This window comes from Helianthus annuus, chromosome 3, assembly GCF_002127325.2.
Source record: "Helianthus annuus cultivar XRQ/B chromosome 3, HanXRQr2.0-SUNRISE, whole genome shotgun sequence".
Taxonomy (NCBI): domain Eukaryota; kingdom Viridiplantae; phylum Streptophyta; class Magnoliopsida; order Asterales; family Asteraceae; genus Helianthus; species Helianthus annuus.
Window position 1 is genome coordinate 40,872,935 of NC_035435.2, and position 16,640 is coordinate 40,889,574.

Sequence of the window (16,640 nt, forward strand, 5' to 3'; positions counted from 1 at the left end):
TTGCGAGACTCTAACGATGCTAAGGAGTGGCCAGCCTATTACGTGTAGAACCTGCACTTAATCTTTTTGGAGTAAATACGTAAGTTTACATTGGTAAATACAATTTAACTGACTCATTTTGAAAATCTTTTAAAAATTGATTTCAATGCACATGGCACAAAACTTTTTATAACTTGGGATAATTAATTAAATTTAAACTTCTAAAAGAATTACATGTTTGTTATGCGCTTAGTCGCCCGGTTCGTGCCGGGTTTAAGATTAATAGACACACCACATAGTATAAATCCGCGGCGGGAAACCAACGGTTAAACCTTAATAATATGGACACATTGTCGGGTGTACGCCTACAACCGCGTGTCAAGGTCGTGGCCATTTCATGAATGATGCCAAGGATATCCGGGACATGGTCTTTAAACTCCCAAAGGCGTAAAACAAACAAAACCAATTTTTAAACAGGTCACATTGATAATACCCAACTACTAATAAGTTAGGGTCAATTGCCCGACCAAGCGGTATTTTATATACCGTACCCCAAGCCCGTATAAGGGAAAATAAGTTAAAAGTATTTACCTGAGCAAGTACAAACCACAACAAGCAAGTGCAAGTTTCTTTTACTGGATGTCCTATTTTGGAACGAAGGTTTATAATAACCTATTAGAATCCTAACGGGTCTTTTATTTAGCCGAAGCTTAGACCGGTTAATTTCAAAGGATAAATACGGTTTAATGGCATGGAAGGCGAAAACCGGGAAGGAATGTGATTTTAGACCCAACAAGTTTGGAGACTTGTATAATATGGGTAAACCAAACACATTCTGGATTTTGAGACAAAGATGATATGGTTTGACCCGTTTCGGCTAATATGCGTAAACTAGTTACATAAGCTGATCCGAACGCGAAAATCCGTAACGGGTAACCATATAAATCATATACAAGTTTCCTAAGGTTATATGCACTAAATATGTTGTGACATCAGTAAGATATGTCCAATTATGCCCAAAATAATTTTAAACTCAAATTATGCCTCACAAGGGCGTTTTGGTCATTTTTATAAAGGGTATAAAAGAGTTAAACTAGTAACCTGAGTTACATATCTGAATAAATCAGTAAATATACTTAGTTTACTATGTTATAACAGTATAGTATCAAATATATGTGAATTTTATTAATTCTAACCATCCTATGCACCGAAAGGGCATTTTGGTAATTTCACATAAGCCTAAAAGGTCAAAACTGGAAACCTGAGTTTAAACCTTAGTTTACTGTTATAATATAACTTTTTACTAACTATGTTAGTAGGTATCAACTCTTGTATATATAAACTAGTTTTGATACATACTATGTCGTGAAAATGCCTAAAAAGGCGATTTGGAGCCATTTCCGGGTTTTGAAAGGAAAGCTGATATTTTTTTATAACTCCAGAAGGCTCAAAATAATATATTTAATATAATAAATCAGTAGAAAAAGGTTTGAGGTCAAAAGGATTTATAAAACTCATTTTATAGCCTAAAAGGGCATAACCGACAATAACCGAAATAAGCTTAGAATTCTAAGTTATGCTCAGCCTAAAAGTAAATAAAAATCTTTAAAATCCAAAAATATTATTATATATTAGTGGGTACAAAGTTTGATATAAAAATTTGGGTTTAGATAGGCTACATGCTAATTATGCTATTGAATTAACAAGAAAGCTTCTAATTACGCTAATGAGCATAACTCTTAATCTAGACCTCAAACTGATGTCAAAATTTAGGTACAAGTTTATGATTCAGTAACTAAGATGTCTACCCTTTTATATTTTCGAAAATCATATTTTAAGGTCATTTGGACATAATGGTCAACATATGGGCATTTAACGGAAACTCGCATAATAATTAGACAACTAGTGAACCAAGTCGTATAATCACAGAGGTTTATACTAACATGTAACTAGGTCCAAAAGAAGCTCTAAGGAAATCCTAAACTTGACTAAAACGGGTCAGAACTGAAAGTCAAAGCGAGAGTCAAACTATGCGACTTTCGGTTCCAAACCGGGTCTAAACAGAAAATTGTCGAGTTGAACATGTTGAGACATGTTCTTACATTAATTACCAAGTTATGTTAATGATCAAACGGGTTGCATGTATCCTACATTGCTAATTACCCTTTAATTTGAAAGTAAGCATTCTATTGACTTTTTAAAGTAAACTTTGACTCGACAATTATCATGGTTAGAGTGGGAATCTGAAAATACCCTTTTAAGGGTTTGTTACCCAAATACTGCCTAGCAAGTCCCTGGTGTGACAACTCGGGTTTCCAAGATTCCATTTTCGCACTATTGCACGTTAATTGGTTAGATTGCTTGTTGACACGACTTGTTTGTTTCACAACTGTATACGTTGTAATACGTTAAATCGTACTGTGATTGATATGTTATATACGTGGTGTGCGTTATATTTGAGGTGTAGATTAATATTGTAATTGGAATTAATATTTTTATTATTTAATTAAATCATGCCAGACACCCCATGACCGAAAACACACCATGTGTTTTCGTCCACCTTGTGAATGGGCTTCGGCCCAGTAGCGAACAACTATAAGGCTTTGATAATAACTTTTACGTTGGAGCTTAATCTGAAAACCCTAACCACTTCCCTTCCCATCCAATTGTGCGATGGCTGTAGACATACTTCCCATTCGAGATATTATCTTGGCTGATTAAATCCTTGGTTAGTGATTATGTATTCATGTTAACTATTGATGTTGAGTATATGTGATGTCAGTATGATCCTCTTGTTAATGATTGTGCTAATCGATGATGGGTCCTTATTAAATTAGAATACACAGTGATGATTTCTTTTATTGGCTTCTTTGATCTTGGGTGGTGTGTTTTGATGAACAAGTAAATTGGCTGGTCCACTAATGATACATTCAACTATCCAAATTACACGTAATCTTACTTTGAGTTCGGTCCAATAGCATTAAGACTAGGAGTAGGGTTGTCGGTCACTTTTATGTACACCTTTCTTGACTATTTGATGTTATGCATGTGATCTACTGACAACTTGTATGATTATGTGAAATCTTTAATATTGAGTTAATGGAGTTGGCAGCCACTATACATAAATCGGCCCAATCCTTTGTGAATTAACAATAGTTTTGGGCGGCCATCCATGTGCATTGTCAGGTATATAGTGTATATATGGGTAACATTGATGTGCATGAATGTGGTGGCTATTAGTCTAAGGAGATAACCTTCAACAGGCATATTGGGCGGCCATGTGAATGTTGTCAGTTTAGTCAGCATCTTTTGATGAAATAGGAACTTAGTGGTTGATGATGATGATGTAAAATTAATGAGACTGTTTTGTTTCTTTGTAGTTTGTGTTGATGATTAGCGGCCCAATGAAAGGCCTTGCCTATGTGTATCGGTCCAATAGGGCTTGAGTGCAGTTGATAGTTGTCGGCCAATAATTTATTAAGATACTGTAATATTGCTGTAACAGTTATGGTTGCGACGTAACAATGCATCGGCGAAACACTTTGACGATGAAACCGACATGGCGAAAGACATTGTGTTTCGCCGAGACTAATCATGACGTAACAAACTTGACGAATCAAGAGTGTTTCGCCGAGGGATGTTACGACGAAACTGAGGGCGTTTCGTCGAAAGGGATTCACGGCGAAACAGGGGTGTTTCGCCGATTCGTTAGCCTGCATAGTAACCTGGTTAAATTCTGAAAAAAGTTAACTTGATTTATTAACTACTGTTAGCTGATATGCATGACTTGTATGAACTTGGATATGTGTCTTATGTTATTCGTGATTGCTAGTCCAACACTACTATGATTGTATATGCTTACATGGAATTAGTGAATATAAACTGATTATGTATGCGTGCGTACTCTAGGACTTGATTGATTAACTGTGAGCACATACCTTAGCATACCGAGCAAACCAAGGTGAGTTCACACTCTTACCAAGGCATGGGATTCCCGGGGTAGGGAATGGGATTGATGAATTGTTTATACTTAAATGGTTATGGGAATTACGTACCACTAACCTCGTTTAGGAAAGGTCACTTATAGATACTGCTAGACTAGTGATGCATGGGGAAGCCCCCATTACTCTTCGCACACATGCCTGTAATGGCCGCGATACTGATACTGATCTTCGCACACATACCTGGAGGGCCGCGATACTGATACTAAACTTCGCACACAAGCCTGGAGGGCCGCGATACAAATTAAACTAGTCTAAACATTACATGGGAAACTCCCACTAATCTTCGCAAACATGCCTGGAGGGCCGCGATGTAAATTATAATTGATACATGGGTTACTAAACAAACAAACGTTTTACGAAATGAACACGATTACTAAACAAACCACTGTGAACTCGCTCAACTAGTTCTTGACTCTCTGTTACATGCCTTGTAGGTCGTTAGGTACACTTGGAGCTTGCACTGGGAGGCGCGGTCGTTGTGGACAAGGATCGTGAATGTTTTGTTAAACATTATGACATTTTATACTTATACTTATGATTGGGTTTATTTATATGCTTCCGCTAAACATTGAACTATATTTACATTTGAACACCTTTCATATTGTTTTGGTTTATTTACATTGGTTATTTACTTATCTGTTCAATATGATTGGTGGCTTGATCCTGGTCATGTCACACCTCCATGCGGTGATACTCCGTGCATGGACTTTGGGGGTGTGACAGATTGGTATCAGAGCCATTGGTTATAGAGAACTCGGTTTTAATAAGGGGAAAACATTTTTATTAAAACCAGACTATAACCAGTACAGTGCTCAACGATCCATAACGACGCTTCGGTCCACGTGCAAGACTCGACACCCTAGGTATCACTATTCATGTTTACCTTGCCTACTTGCTAGATTACATAGAACTTTGCTCGTGGTATGCTTAGATTACATTGCCTACTATTCGTTATTGTTTGAGAACACTTGTGTGCTTACTCTCTTCCGTCATCGCACTATTCGCGAACGCTCTCTCACTTACGTTACTTTTGCTATGAAGATCATGGCTGGACGCATTAACTTGACACAAGCCCAGTTGACGGCTCTCATTAACAAACAAGTTGCTGCGGCACTTGTAGCTGCACAAGCAGGAGGTATACCCTGCAGTTGTAACTCACACTAGGACCTTTAGATCCTACACTTCTAGACCAACTCTTGTGTTTAACCTTGTCCTGTTCATATATACACAGCAGGTCAACACGCTCAGCCACCTGTTTGCACTTTCAAGAATTTCATGGACTGTCGTCCTAGCACGTTCAGTGGCACGGAGGGAGCAGTGGGACTCCTCCATTGGTTCGAAAAGCTCGAGTCTGTGTTTGAGATGTGTGAATGCCCTGAGGCTCGCAGGGTGAAGTACGCCACTGGCACACTGGAAGGAATCGCGCTGACTTGGTGGAATGCGCAAGTTCAACTTTTAGGGTTGGCAGCTGCTAACACCACCCCCTGGAATGATTTTAAAGAGCTGATTAAACGGGAATACTGCACACGCGATGACTCCACAAGTTAGAAGTGGAGTTCTTTCATTTGAAAATGACGGGGTCGGAAATAGAGGCATATACCAAACGGTCAAACGAGCTGGCCGTCCTGTGTCCAACTATGGTGGACCCTCCTATCAGACGTATAGAGTTGTATCTCAAAGGGCTGGCACCAGAAATTCAAAGCCACGTGACATCAGCCAACATAATATCCAGGATATTCAACGTCTTGCTCATCGCCTCACAGATCAGGCAGTGGAACAGAACAGGCTGCCTAAACGTATCAGTGCTACTGGTGCTACTACTTCCGCTACTCCCAGTGATAACAAGCGGAAATGGGATGGGGATTCCAGCAAAGGCTCAGCAACAACTCAGTCTCAAGTTCAGCAGCGCAAGACTGATAACTACCAAAGCCCTGGTCAGCAATCGTCGGGTAATCAAAGACAGGGTGGATATCGAGGGAACCTCCCAAGGTGCAATACTTGCAACAAGCACCACAACGGCTAGTGCAACAAGGGTCGTTGTCAGCGGTGCCTCAAGATGGGTCATGAAGCTAAAGATTGCAGGAGCTCATGACCTGCGAATCAGAATCAGCAACAACAACCACCTGCTCCACGAAACCAGCAGCAGCAACAACAGCGAGGCAACAGAGGATGCTATCAATGTGGTGCTGAAGGCCACTTCAAACATGACTGCCCCCTTTTAAACCAGAACTAGAACAACAACAATAACAACAATCAGGGCAACAGGAACAACAATGGGGGGAATAATAATGGCAACGATGCTAGGGGTCGTGTGTTCGTGCTGGGGCAGGGTGACGCAAGGAATAATCCTAACCTGGTTATGGGTAAGTTTCTTCTCGACGACTTTTATGTTACTGTATTGTTTGATTCGGGTGCGGATACCAGTTATGTGTCTCTAAAAGTTAGTCAAATGTTAAAACGTACACCAACAACCTTAAACACCAAGCATGTCATAGAGTTAGCCAACGGTAAAAGTTTAGAGGCCACACATGTAGTCAAAGGTTGTAACATCGTCTTAGCCGGTCAGACTTTCTCCATCGACCTCATTCCTATAGTTATGGGTAGTTTCGACATCGTTATTGGTATGGATTGGTTATCCCAGCAACAAGCAGAGATCTTATGCAAGGAGAAGATCGTTCGTATTCCCCGTTCTGGTAAAGAACCTCTCGAAGTTCAAGGCGACAAGAGTGGTGTCGTGGTCGGTATCATCTCCTTTTTGAAGGCTCAGAAATGCTTGCGAAAGGGGCACACTGCCATTTTGGCACTTGTTACTGATGCATCAGCAAAGGAGAAGAGATTAGAAGATATCCCAGTGGTACGTGATTTTCCTCAAGTGTTTCCTGAAGATTTGCCTGGGCTACCGCCTCACCGTCAGGTCGAGTTCCAAATTGAACTAGCTCCTGGAGCAGCACCTATAGCTCGTGCACCGTATCGCTTAGCTCCAACTGAACTGCAAGAACTGTCCAAACAACTACAAGAACTCTTGGATAAGGGCTTTATCCGTCCTAGCTCTTCGCCCTGGGGAGCTCCAGTGCTATTTGTGAAGAAGAAAGACGGTACCTTCAGAATGTGTATTGATTACCGTGAACTCAACAAAGTGACGGCGAAGAATCGCTATCCTCTCCCACGCATTGACGACTTGTTCGACCAGCTGCAAGGGTCGAGCTACTACTCCAAGATTGATCTAAGGTCGGGTTATCATCAGCTGAGAGTCCGGGATGAGGACGTCTCCAAAACAGCATTCAGAACTCGCTACGGCCACTACGAGTTTCTAGTCATGCTGTTCGGGCTAACAAACGCAACGACAGTCTTCATGGATCTTATGAACAGAGTTTGCAAGCCATACTTGGACAAGTTTGTGATTGTTTTCATCGATGACATCCTAATCTACTCTAAGAGTCAGGAGGAGCACGAGCAGCATTTACGACTTATTTTGGAACTCCTTCGAACGGAACAACTGTACGCCAAGTTTTCAAAATGCGACATCTGGCTTCGTGAAGTCCACTTTTTGGGCCATGTGGTAAACAAGGATGGGATTCATGTTGATCCATCCAAGGTAGATTTGATCAGAAACTGGCCTGCGCCTCGTACACCAATGGAAATACGCCAATTCTTGGGTTTGGCGGGTTATTACAGACGGTTCATCAAAGACTTCTCAAGGATCGCACAGCCGCTTACATTACTGACACAAAAAGGTGTTACTTATCGTTGGGGTAATACACAAGAAACGGCTTTTCAACACCTAAAGGATAGGCTCTGCAGTGCACCTATTCTCTCATTGCCAGAGGGCACGGACGATTTTGTGGTCTACTGCGACGCGTCGATTCAGGGGCTTGGTTGTGTATTGATGCAAAGGGATAAAGTCATTGCTTACGCCTCGCGCCAACTTAAAGTTCACGAACGGAACTACACCACACACGATTTAGAACTGGGAGCTGTTGTTTTTGCGCTTAAGATATGGCGACATTACCTGTACAGTACCAAGTGCACCATCTACACCGATCACAGGAGTCTCGAGCATATCTTCAAGCAGAAGGAATTGAACATGCGACAACGTCGATGGGTCGAGCTACTTAACGATTACGAATGTGCCATCAAGTACCATCCAGGCAAAGCCAATGTTGTGGCTAACGCCCTCAGTCGGAAAGACACTACGCCTAGACGCGTGCGAGCATTACAACTTACTATTCAGTCTGGTCTTCCTGCTCAGATACGAGATGCTCAGGTAGAAGCATTAAAACCGGAAAACGTCAAGGCTGAAGCCCTACGCGGCTCAAGGCAACGATTAGAACGAAAGGAAGATGGCGCTTACTACGTAACGGGGCGTATCTAGGTCCCACTTTATGGCAACTTACGCGAGCTTGTAATGGAAGAAGCTCATAAATCCCGCTACTCGGTACATCCAGGTTCGGACAAGATGTACCACGATATTAGAACTACGTATTGGTGGCCTAGCATGAAGGCCCACATAGCAACCTACGTCGGCAAATGTTTGACTTGTGCGAGAGTCAAGACGGAATACCAGAAACCATCGGGCCTACTTCAGCAACCAAAGATACCACAATGGAAATGGGAGGAAATTTCCATGGATTTTGTTACTGGCCTGCCTAGATCCCAGCGTGGGAACGATACTATTTGGGTGATCGTGGATCGACTCACAAAGTCTGCTCACTTCTTGGCTATCAAAGAAACAGACAAGTTCTCTACTTTAGCAGACATATACCTGAAGGAAGTTGTTTCGAGGCACGGAGTGCCAACCTCCATTATTTTTGACCGTGATGCATGATTTACTTCAGAACTGTGGCAAGCAATGCACAAATCTTTTGGCTCACGATTAGACATGAGCACAGCCTATCACCCTCAGACGGATGGGCAGTCTGAGCGCACTATTCAAACTCTGGAAGACATGCTTCGGGCATGTGTTATCGATTTTGGCAACAGCTGGGAAAAACATCTTCCGCTAGTGGAGTTCTCGTACAACAACAGTTACCACACCAGCATACAAGCCGCACCATTCGAGGCATTATACGGACGTAAATGCCGGTCACCTCTTTGTTGGGCAGAGGTGGGGGATAGTCAAATCACATGACCAGAAATGGTAGTTGACGCTACTGAATGAATTGCACACATACGACAACGCATGGCGGCGGCTCGTGACCATCAGAAAAGCTACGCTGATAAGCGTAGGAAACCACTCGAGTTCCAAGTTGGGGATCGAGTGCTACTTAAAGTCTCACCCTGGAAGGGTGTGGTTCGTTTTGGTAAACAAGGCAAACCCAATCCGCGGTATGTCGGACCGTTCGAAATCATTGAAAGATTAGGCAAAGTGGCCTACAAACTGAACCTACCAGCAGAACTCGGTGCAGTTCACAACGTTTTCCACGTGTCGAATCTGAAGAAGTGCCTGTCAGATGAGACCCTCATAGTTCCTTTGAAGGAACTCACTATCGACGAACAGTTACATTTCGTCGAGGAACCTATTGAAATCACGGACCGGGATGTTAAGGTCCTCAAGAACACTAGAATACCTCTTGTGCGAGTTCGTTGGAACTCCTGTTGTGGCCCAGAGTTCACCTGGGAACGAGAAGACCAAATGAAACTCAAGTATCCCCAGTTATTCGGAAACCGTGCAACCACTACTGAGGCTGAAGCTACTAAAGAATTTCGGGACGAAATTCCAAATCAACGGGGGGATGATATGACACCCCAGGAAAACTAGTAAACGATACAACTCAACTAGCTTCCTCAGTAACCGCATGCTAAATTTCGGGACAAAATTTCTTTCAAGTTGGGGATAATGTGACAACTTGGGTTTCCAAGATTCCATTTTCGCACTATTGCACGTTAATTGGTTAGATTGCTTGTTGACACGACTTGTTTGTTTCACAACTGTATACGTTGTAATACGTTAAATCGTACTGTGATTGATATGTTATATATGTGGTGTGCGTTATATTTGAGGTGTAGATTAATATTGTAATTGGAATTAATATTTTTGTTATTTAGTTAAATCATGCCAGACACCTCATGACCGAAAACACACCATGTGTTTTCGTCCACCTTGTGAATGGGCTTCGGCCCAGTAGCGAACAACTATAAGGCTTTGATAATAACTTCTACGTTGGAGCTTAATCTGAAAACCCTAACCACTTCCCTTCCCATCCAATTGTGCGACGGCTGTAGACATACTTCCCATTCGAGATATTATCTTAGCTGATTAAATCCTTGGTTAGTGATTATGTATTCATGTTAACTATTGATGTTGAGTATATGTGATGTCAGTATGATCCTCTTGTTAATGATTGTGCTAATCGATGATGGGTCCTTATTAAATTAGAATACACAGTGATGATTTCTTTTATTGGCTTCTTTGATCTTGGGTGGTGTGTTTAGATGAACAAGTAAATTAGCTGGTCCACTAATGATACATTCAACTATCCAAATTACACATGATCTTACTTTGAGTTCGGTCCAATAGCATTAAGACTAGGAGTAGGGTTGTCGGCCACTTTTATGTACACCTTTCTTGACTATTTGATGTTATGCATGTGATCTACTGACAACTTGTATGATTATGTGAAATCTTTAATCTTGAGTTAATGGATTTGGCAGCCACTATACATAAATCGGCCCAATCCTGTGTGAGTTAACAATAGTTTTGGGCGGCCATCCATGTGCATTGTCAGGTATATAGTGTATATATGGGTAATATTGATGTGCATGAATGTGGTAGCTATTAGTCCAAGGAGATAACCTTCAACAGGCATATTGGGCGGCCATGTGAATGTTGTCTGTTTAGTCAGTATCTTTTGATGAAATAGGAACTTAGTGGATGATGATGATGATGTAAAATTAATGAGACTGTTTTGTTTCTTTGTAGTTTGTGTTGATGATTAGCGGCCCAATGAAAGGCCTTACCTATGTGTATCGGTCCAATAGGGCTTGAGTGCACTTGATAGTTGTCGGCCAATAATTTATTAAGATACTGTAATATTGCTGTAACAGTTATGGTTGCGACATAACAATGCATCGGCGAAACACTTTGACGACGAAACCGACATGGCGAAAAACATTGTGTTTCGCCGAGACTAATCATGACGAAACAAAGTTGACGAATCAAGAGTGTTTCGCCGAGGGATGTCACGACGAAACTGAGGGGGTTTCGTCGAAAGGGATTCACGGTGAAATAGGGGTGTTTCGCCGATTCGTTAACCTGCACAGTAACCTGGTTAAATTCTGACAAAAGTTAACTGGATTTATTAACTACTGTTAGCTGATATGCATGACTTGTATGAACTTGGATATGTGTCTTATGTTATTCATGATTGCTAGTCCAACACTACTGTGATTGTATATGCTTACATGGAATTAGTGAATATAAACTGATTATGTATACGTGCGTACTCTAGGACTTGATTGATGAACTGTGAGCACATACCTTAGCATACCGAGCAAACCAAGGTGAGTTCACACTCTTACCAAGGCATGGGATTCCCGGGGTAGGGAATGGGATTGATGAATTGTTTACACTTAAATGGTTATGGGAATTACGTACCACTGACCTCATTTGGGAAAGGTCACTTATAGATACTGCTAGACTAGTGATGCATGGGGAAGCCCCCACTACTCTTCGCACACATGCCTGTAATGGCCGCGATACTGATACTGATCTTCGCACACATGCCTGGAGGGCCGCGATACTGATACTAAACTTCGCACACATGCCTGGAGGGCCGCGATACAAATTAAACTAGTCTAAACATTACATGGGAAAACTCCCACCAATCTTCGCAAACATGCCTGGAGGGCCGCGATGTAATTTATAATTGATACATGGGTTACTAAACAAACAAACGTTTTACGAAATGAACACGATTACTAAACAAACCACTGTGAACTCGCTCAACTAGTTGTTGACTATCTGTTACATGCCTTGCAGGTCGTTAGGTACACTTGGAGCTTGCACTGGGAGGCGCGGTCGTTGTGGACAAGGATCGTGAATGTTATGTTAAACATTATGACATTTCATACTTATACTTATGATTGGGTTTATTTATATGCTTCCGCTAAACATTGAACTATATTTACATTTGAACACCTTTCATATGGTTTTGGTTGATTTACATTGGTTATTTACTTATCTATTCAATATGATTGGTGGCTTGATCCTGGTCATGTCATGCCTGCATGCGGTGATACTCCGCTCATGGATTTTGGGGGTGTGACACCTGGTTTCGAAAAACATAACATTAAGTCGGTGCAACAGGCTGAACAGGCAGCTGTCCATTTTCTGCTGCCAGCGACAGGCTTACGGACCGTAAGTCTAAGCTCTTGCGGTCCGTATGCAGCTCTTGCGGACCGTATGCTTGGACGGTTGCGGTCCGTAACCGACCCTTGCTGAATTCGCCCAGATACGCACCTTACGGACCGTAGGCTATGACCCTTACGGTCCGTAACCGATGTTCTGAGGACAAAATTTTGCAAACTTTCAAGCCTTGACCATGCAATCTTACAAGTCCGAATCCGTGCCATCTTTTTCAGTTGTGGGTCCCTTATGCTCAGCCATTGCATGCTTGTATGTCCCTTACATGTTTTTGGATCCATGTGAGAGTTTAAAGTTGACGGAAATACAAAGAACAAGTCTTGGATTCTCATAATAGTTGAACAAGTTTAATTAACTACTTCCAACTCCCATTAGACTAGGATTTAAATCAGAATTTTAGTAGTAACATTCCTAATAATCCAATTTCCATATAAAAGATGGAATTTTATTTATTTAGAAACAACCGGTTAATATATCAGATGCTTATCAAACGATTTAAGGATCTTGGGATTTATAGTTTGGGTTGCTCAGAGGTGTTTTAATAACATGTCGCCCTTGGGTTGTTCAGAGGTATTTTCAATAACATGGCGCCCCTCTTTAAATCCTACCATACATCTTTATTTGATCCGGGTTCCTGACACGTTTGTCTCACATGACACGTGTCTTTATTTTATTGGACAGGAATTTCTGAGGTGTTACAATTATGTACCGGCACACATGTCACACTATTTAGAAGGCGAGTTATCAGGCATTGATAACCCTATGGCCACCGCCACGGATAAGGAGACAGCATCTGCGCTAGAGATATTTACGGCAGACACTGAGAGTGATCCTGATATGCTGACCAAGGACGAGGATGACTTCCAACAGTCCGCGCTACCAGATTCTGGTGATACTTTACCCCTGCTGATGGCTTCTCTGACAAGAATCTTTCTGTCACTCTTGTTTCAATCCATGACCACACCATCACTGGTCATCCCGATGATGGACACACCATGGCTCCAATCCTCAATGATGCGCCTCCTGAGGACATTTCTACTGAAGGTTGGCTACTCGACAAATGATATTTGACTACATTGGCATGCTCATCGATGGTCCTCCTGCCGATGCCCATGATAATAGAGAATTAGACGAGAACACTGTTACTAACTCCTTTTCTTAAGACCCCTGTTAACAAGCCATCCTCTGATTCTAGCATGCATTTAGACTCCTTTGAGCCTGTGATACCTGCAACCTTACAAACAGCTGGATTACAGCCTTCTACTACTGACACAAGACGACGATGACAAGCTGCTGCTCTATCACCTGCTCGAGACACCACACCGTTACACGACCCAAAGCCTGCTCTTGAGCTAGCTTCTACACCTTTTGGGTCAGCTTGATGTTCCGCCTGCTGAACCTACACCTTTACGTGATCATGATCCTGTTTCTTTTTGGTCTACCAGACATTGCACCCCTACTATCTAACCCAGTACCAGCACCTGACAATTTCCTTACTGGTTGAAATGTTTGTTTTTACACCCGCAACCGCTGACATTGCTCCTTTCCCCTATGGCGACCGACATCCATTGCGCCAGGGTGCCTATAGCTTCTTTTCAGAATGTAACCGCACCCCGGGAAGGAACTTCATGTCAGCACCCGCATAACGATTCATCTGCTACAACAACATATTCCCAACTGCACAGGTCACACCATTTGCTACATTCACCTCTACAACGCCGGACGAGCCATCTCGATGATTCCTATTGTACACTGTGCTGAAGTTAGACCCTTACATTATGAAGGCCCCACGCGAGATGAGTTGCTCCTGTAACATCAACTACAGTTTAAGGATATGAGTCGCAAAATGTTGGAGCTTGAGCTGACGCCACAATTGGCAACTTCAAATGCAAAACATTACATAACCGAAAACATGATTTGAGTGTCTACATCACAAGACAGCATATTGTCTGAAAAGTTTATGTAAAATACCACGTTCTCCACCCTGTCTTTCACCAGCATGCTTTAATCCGCCGCACACATCAAGACTTCTTTGTGCTCTTGACCTTTGTCCTTTCACCATTCCCGGGATCCTGATGCTCAATTCTATACAATCAAGCGGTAGAGCAGATAATTACTTCAACATATATACAAGCTCGAGGAGGGACTCACGCATGTTAACAACTTACTTTTCTTTCCTCCTCCACCTCAGTCACCAGTATGGTTGATTTCTGGATTATGCGGATTGCATTACGCTTGGGAAAAGACGCTAATGATAAGCCGGGATTGCGGAGACTTTTGAGGACCACTTCTGACCACGTAATTGTGATGCACTGATATACTTGTTGGACAAGGGTAGGGTGACCCTATGTCCCTTCTGTTATGATGCATTTTGTAAGACACAGTGATTGTGGCCGGAGGATAATGAAAGCCTGATCATCTTTAAACACGCGACAATACTTATGACTAATGGCTGACGAAAAATATCGTCGCTATGCTCTCACTAAGCACGTTGATGATCTACATATTTGTGCTATAACTATAATGCCACATGTTTACTTGCTACATTCCTATTTACAAGATGTGCTATAACTGTGATGATATGTGATTAGTTGTTAAACAACTGCGTATTTACGTAAATGTAATATACCTCTGAGGTCTTATTTGTTAAATAGAGACTTGTGTGCCCGTGTCCTTACTAAGACCCGACCTAACCGACTTTCTTCTAGGAAGATGTCGACTCGAGGGAACACCGATACCAATAACCCTCTGCCGACGACAGAGGCGGTATTTCAAGAACGCCTCTTACAGTTCATCGCATAGTACGAGGCCCTTCGCTCCGAGCGCAACGGAGGTACCTCAGGAAATAAACCACCCAACGGTAATGTTTAGTCCTTTAAGACACATTACAAAACATTTGGACATTTCCACGAGTGCTTTGCTAAAACCTTACGCGAATAATGTTGCTTATATCGCAGGCTGCACCTACAAGCAGTTCTTGGGCTGCCAGCCCCTACATTTCGACGGCACGGGGGGTGCCGTAGCCTTCGTGCGTCAGGTTGAGAAGACGGATTCTGATTTACGTGCGAGCAAATGCGCCCCAGAGGATCAGGTCACGTACATTTCCGGGCTGTTCCGAGATGGGGCTCTGTCATGGTGGAAACTCCAGGTTCAGACGATGGGCGAGGCTGCTGCGTGTGCCTTATCATGAGACGAACTGAAAGAGCTAATGCATAAAAAGTACTGTTCGAGAACAGAAAGCCAGAAGGTGGAAACTGAGCTCTGGAACTTGAAGATGGAAGGTCCAAAAATAGCTGAGTACGTGGAGAAGTTCCAAGTTCTGTCGCGTATTGTTCCATACATGGTAGATCCAGAGTTTAAGAAGATTGAGCGTTTCATACTGGGGTTGGCACCTCAAATCATGAGCATGGTGACGACATCAAAGCCTGCAACGATCACTGAGGCCATCAATCTAAGTGTGGCCTTGACTGAAGAGGCAATCAGGATGACCAAATTTTCAACCTCTGAGGAGAGAAGGAGACTCATGTAGAGTCACCTGGGGATAACAAGAGAAAGTTAGCAAATTTCAAATAGGGTACCCAGATGAGTAGCAACAACAAGGCCAAAAAGAGAAAAGAGTACATGGGTAAACTACCTAAATGCGACAGGTGCCGACGTCATCATACCAGGCGATGTAAAAATGGGAAGTGTGACAACTGTGGCAAAGTGGGACACAACCGGGAAACGTGTTGCCGTGAGACGAAGCGTGGGAAGAAAGGAAAGGGGAAAGATAAGGGATGTTATAATTGCGGGGATATGAGGCACTATAGGAAAGATTGCCCAAGGGCGATTAAACAAAATCATAGGAAAGATGTCTAACACCGGAGCTAGGGAAGCACGCCAGGAATCCAAGCATGGATATCGGTACGTCCCATATTACTCAATGCTATGCATTTGCGCTACTTGATACTGCTGTAAATTTTAGCTTCGTATCTCTAGAGTAAGAGTATACTTGGTTTAGTAGCAAGTAAGTTAGATAACCCGCACACGATAGTACTAGCTAACGGGAAGCTAGTGGAAGCCAACGAAGTAGGTGGAATTGGCAAGATAGAACTTGGAGAGCGTAGGTTTACGCTAGATCTATTGCAAGTTGAGTTGGGAAGCTGCAACGTGGAAACTGGGATGGGTTAGTTGCCAAGCGATCGAACAAAGATTGATGTTCGCATCCAAATGACGAACGAAGAAATGATCGGGACTCACGAAGCAGGATACACCTCCACAGATCACGAATTGTTTGAAGGTACGAAAGTTGTTGT